General features: G+C 40.1%; 1 pseudogene; it reads right to left on the bottom strand.

The window, feature by feature from the left end:
* Positions 1–3358: 3358 nt before the first annotated feature.
* LOC143397795 (E3 ubiquitin-protein ligase makorin-1 pseudogene) lies at positions 3359–4811 on the bottom strand (annotated as a pseudogene).
* Between the last annotated feature and the right edge of the window lie 968 nt (positions 4812–5779).

The raw sequence follows: 5779 nt of genomic DNA, 5'->3' as shown, positions 1-5779 counted from the left end.
GGGGTTGGGAAACAACTTATCTTATACAATATTACGCAAAGTTCATCAAATATGGTTGTTATAGACTTTTTGAGAACACCCAAATTTATCTTAGTAATTTCTATAATGAAAAACTACTGTTACCTTTAAACAAAACTATTCATTGCAATAAATCTGAAATAGTTCTTTAATATTGCAAAACAGAAAATTGGTGGCATTATTCACTAAAACAAACAAACAAACAAAAACTCTCTAGTGAGCCTATTAAGAACTAGGAAGTTGTAGTATACAGTCCATCAGGAGCTTAAGTGTAATTCTCTGTGGGAACTCCACCCATCCCTGAAGGAAAGAAGAGCAGCTTCCTGACCTCTGTGCCCAGGTCAAGGATATGAAAGAAGTGGAGGATATTCCTCCCCCTTCCAGAAGTCTTGCTTCCTTCCCTTCTAACCTATGAGGTTGAGGCAAACCTCACCAGCCCCAGGCTCCATTATTTCTTCTCCTTCTTCTAATTTTACAGCTTTGATACGATTAAATTAATTAATAATTTAAGAGTCAGCAGACCCAACTTGGAATCTTATTTCTTTATTTTTCTTCTGTATAATTTCTTATTAAAATTTTTGGCTAGAAATATTGGAGTCAAAGGCTATAATATGTCCTCATAGAGTTAAGAATTACTGAGGAGAAAGGAGAGTGAAACAGGAATCACATTATAAGAATCAGGATAGTTATAAAGCACATCTGTGGTTATAAAGCACATCTGTGGTTATAAACACATCTGAAAGCACTCTTGTGAATTAGGCTTGAGGAGAGGTGAGTTAAAGATTTCTACAGATGAAATAAATAATGCAAATCCACAGAAATCAGAGATAAAGAAAAAAATTATGAATGTTATATTTTCATATGATCAGGTTGTGAATTTCAGAACAAATTATTAGTGTATTCAACTTTTACATATGAAAATAAATGTAGATTTCATTTTTAGTAATATCAAGACAAAGTTAAGATTAAACAGACTTTCACTACAGAATCTTACAGATTCCTATAGCAAAGGAAGGACTGGATACCTAATCCCCTCCTTTAAGTTATAGGTATTTGTAGTTATATTAAAGTCCCAGGTTTATACGATACTAGAAGAAGGCATTTCTGGTCATCACTTCTTTCTCCTGAAAAATATTAGAATATGTACAATACAATTTGACAAAGTTATCCAGGCTTCAAGTTGACCTGTAAGTTCTCCATACTTTTGTGGTTAGTCTTGGGGGAATCAAGGAATTTATTCCTGTGGAGAATCTCCAATTACAATGACTATACTGAATGACTATAATGAATACAGACTTTACTGCCCTATCTCAAGAGTGTGTAATACTCTGCTACAGTGCCTTGATTGGCTGTGCATATGACTGAGCGCATTCCACATTAATGAGTATGAAGAACACAGATGTCACATCTGTCAAATAACCATGATGGTGGGACATGTGTGAAATAAATAATAATAATAATAATAACAACAAAGGATTCTTTAATAACTTTTGATGCTACTTGTGGTGGCCCAAACCTTTGTTAAATGCTGCTTCCTTTGGGAAAAGTGCTTCTTTAAAAAGGGCAGCTGGAAAATACAAAGATCTCTGCAACAGTTACCTGTTTTTTTCTTGAAGTGGAAAAATGGGTGGGATCCACAGAACAAAAGCAGTAGATGGACAAAGCAGGAGCATCTCCCAAATTGTTTTCAGGAAACAAAGCATCAAAGTGCAAAGATCAACTTTCCAATCTAGAAATTCTTCTGATAACTGAATGTCAGCTTGCCTTGTGATGACCATGCCCTCCCTGTAGTGGAAGAGTGTGACTTATTACTGTAAACCAATTATTCCACTACAATAAACACCTTATAACATAGTTTTGAATGACATATGTCTACCTGCAAAGCTCAGGGATAGGAAGAGGCCACACCCACAAAAATAAACACAAAAACCTGACCACCAAAGCCCTCAAAAAAGACAAAGTGAAAGGTCAGAACTCTGGAAAACCTAAACCATGAAACATTCAACTGTTCATCCAAGACCAGTCTGTTCTGTGTTAAGATATGGTATAACCAGTGATTTAACCTCTGTGGCTGATCCCATTTCTCTTGCACATTGACAGAGATAGCACTGCTATAGTAACTACCACCAGTACACTTCTTGGCCCTTTAAGATCTGTTCTTGTCAGACTTTTTGCTGCTGTGACTAAAAGGACCCTACCAGCACAATTGTAGAGGAAAAAATGTTTATTTGAAGTCTCACCGTTTCAGAGGTCTTAGTCCATAGAAGACCATCTGCATTCCTTCAGGTTTGAGGTGAGGCAGAACATCATGGTGGAAGAGTGTGGCAGAGGCAAGCAGCTCACATAATGATCAGGGGCATAGAAAGAGAGACTCCACTCTACAGATACCCCAAAGCCACACACCCTATGACCCACATGCTCCATCCACATCCCACCTGCCTCCAGATACCACTCAGTTAATACCATCAGGGATCAGGTGACTGATTAGGTTAACACAATCATTTCTCCTTCAAACCTTCTTGAATTGTCTCACACGTGAGATTCTGAGGGATACTTTACATCCAAACCGTGACAAGATCTGACTACCACATGAGTCTGAAACCACTAAATCAAGTTTTTCCACTAAGGCTAAGAATACTGCATCTATTCAGGGATAGAAAGTTTCCCATGTACCCACTTAAACCCACACATCAAGCTCTTAGGAGTCAACTGCCAATCCTGCACCAATGGTATGCTATTATATCTTCACAGGTGTTCTTTCAAAAATCTTCCTAGCATGCTACAGTCAGCACATTCACACCTAGTTCTCCTTACCCTGTAGTACTCCTTGTGTGCAGATAAACAAGAGACCAAAACCGCAGGAGAAGTGTGTCTGTGTGTGTGTGTGTGTTTGTGTATGTGTGTGTGTGTGTGTGTGTGTGTGTGTGTGTGTGTGTGTGAGAGGGGCAGGGTTACAGGAGAGAAAACAGTTACAAATCAGGATGTGCAGATTTTACCAAATACCTTGAGGATCCACCTCCCATGTCTGCAGCAGAAAGCTACTTGTCAACGACTTTAGGTCCCTACACCCATCACCCCTACTCTTGGACCTCAAAGCACAGCTGGTGCTTTTGCTTTTGAACTGATGGTCCTTGAAATGTGTGCAGAAAGTCCATAAATACAACCTGGCTGAAAACAGATGACACAACAAACATACACCAACCATCTGATAGTTAAATTCATCTTACAAAAAACTTAAAAAAAAAAAAAAAAGAAAAGAGACACTCCATGGGGGAAGGGGAGAGGGAGCAGCAGGCTCTGGGTGAGTGATCCCAACAGCACCTGGAATGGAGAGGCCTGCCTAGGAGAGCAAGTGCACTGCCACGCAGCTCAGGGGACAGCTACTGCAGAGGCTCATAGACTCCAGATCATCAGGAAGCAAGTTCCACTCATCTTGAGACTCTGTCAGCAACCTGTAGCCAAAGCATGAGCAACATCTCACCCAGGGCAAAGGTGACAATTTCCTCTTCATCTTGTCAAAGGAGTTGCTGTTCTCTCTTTCTTCAATGACTACCCAAAAGTGGCTCCTTCCCTGGGCCCCATACCTGCCAGTACTTCCCACTGTCTGTGGCTCCTCTCTACTGACATCAAGATACATATGCTTGTAAAAATAGGTCTTTCCAAATGAGTGACTCCCACATCCTTCATCAAAATAACCTGCACACTTTGCTGTTCATTACCTTCTTGTATTTTTGAATGAGCTGTTGCTTCTTTCTGCTCTACCCATTACTCACATGGAATGACAAAATTAGATGTGATCCAGCATTCTGGACAGGACTTTATGATCTTGCTCTCAAAGTGCTTAGCACTTCTTCACTTGTAAAGACACTTGAGAAAGTGGGTATGGCTGCAGTCAGAAAAGATCCCAGAGCAGTGCTCAAAGACCACCTTCATGCAGATCCCAAACACCATGTCCTTACTACACTGCACAGCCAAAGATAGCTCCATATCCCCCTCATGGACCTCAATGCAAGATTTGATGTGCTGTGAGTTCTGGGTCATTGGGGGGAGGACCTGCAGCCCATGCATGGCATAGGACTCTCTGGGACAATACACACCGTTCTCCCCATAGTGGCACTCTCCCAGTGCAGTATAGGGGCAGCAGAGGGACAAAGCTGTTTCTTACTTTCCACTGCAGTTTGCTCTTTCTCTGATTATTCCTTCCTCACCGATCCCTGCAGGGGTGCTTCAGTGCAGAAAGGGTCAGTGCGACTAGAGTGTCCTGGAACAAATTCAGTGACATTCACCCAGTGCTTGAAATCTGCCCCTATCCTTGAATGGTTGGAATTTTTTTGACCCATCTTCTCCTGTATTCATTTTGACAAGCAGTCCAACCAAGCTTGAGAGACTTGAGGAAGAAATGGTTTTGTAGTTTTTGAAGTCTGTTTTGTAGGCTTTGAAGCCTGTTTCAACGGCTCTCTATGTTCATATCTGCAGTGGTCTTCATAAATATAGCATTCTCGTTGAAAATGTTTGCACACCATATGGACAGTCAGAGTGATCATGCTAGTAGTGACAATTATGTCCTTCTTTACAAACCCATGCATAGAATAACTGAAGGTGATCTGTTTAATCCAGCTGCCTTCACTGCCATCACTGACCCCCCATCCTATGGTGGGGGGACAACAACTGTGAGGATAGGGATAGGGATAGAGGAGGTCACTGCCACTTCCCTGGCTGCAGCTCCTGCCCCTGATATGGTGCCTATTGTTGCAAGCAAAAACCTTTTCATGTAGTAACATATGGCAAGCCATTTATAAAGCAAAAATCTAAGTATCCTTCAAATATATGTAAGTATTTTCAATATTTTTATCAACCACCTTTACGATGATTGCTTTTAATACATATTTAGTTAATGCTATCAATGTATTAGGAGAGAAATGTTGCAAGGGAAGCAAACTCTGTCCTCATGGAACATATAGACTACTAATGGAGTCAGAAAACAAACAGGTTCATAAAGAGGTAAAGAAGTGACTTCAAAATCTAAGTCTAAAGAGGAAAAGAGATTTTTTTTTTTTTAAGTATCCTAAAAGAAAATTACAATATGTGGATGCGCCTCCTTCCCAGTTACAGAATGTAGAAATTTCTTTCCCTTTAAATGTAGGCTGGATTTAGGGACTTATTTTCATGGAGTAAAGTATGGGAAAATAAAAAGCAGTAACTTTATAGTGGAGAAAGCTGGCAGCCATCTTAACCAAGGGATCAAGACTAAGGTTCCAGAGATGAGTCCTGCATGATTAGAGTATTGCACTGCATGGTTTCTTTCCCCAGATAAATAGCCACAGTCTAATTATGAGGAAACATTAGGTAAATGCATATGTGAGAGGTATTTGGGAGGCAGGTTTGACAAAACTTGGCTATGTGTAGTAGGCAGAGAGGTATGAGTGACAAAGTCTATCTCATTGGTTTCCAGATTAAACAACCGGACATTGTTGGTTTTATTATTCTATAGATAAAATTGTTTTGAGACTGTTTTGGTTTGGAAATTTATAATTGAAATACTCATATTGCATGCAGGATCATGAAGCACCATAAGGATACATCAGTTTATTATGGCCGGGTGGTAGCTGTTAGAACAGAAGAGGTATTTGAATACAAATAACCTCAGGAAGGAATGAAAGATGCATGTGGGTACAGGTAGAGAAGGAACCAATAAGCAAAGGAGGTAGGAAAGGAGGAGAAGTGAAAAAGAATTAGAAAAGACGGAAACCAAGAGAACAGC

The sequence above is a fragment of the Callospermophilus lateralis genome, chromosome 1 (assembly GCF_048772815.1).
Source record: "Callospermophilus lateralis isolate mCalLat2 chromosome 1, mCalLat2.hap1, whole genome shotgun sequence".
Classification (NCBI taxonomy): domain Eukaryota; kingdom Metazoa; phylum Chordata; class Mammalia; order Rodentia; family Sciuridae; genus Callospermophilus; species Callospermophilus lateralis.
Note: the sequence above shows the minus strand (reverse complement) of the source record. Positions and strands in the feature narration are given on the sequence as shown.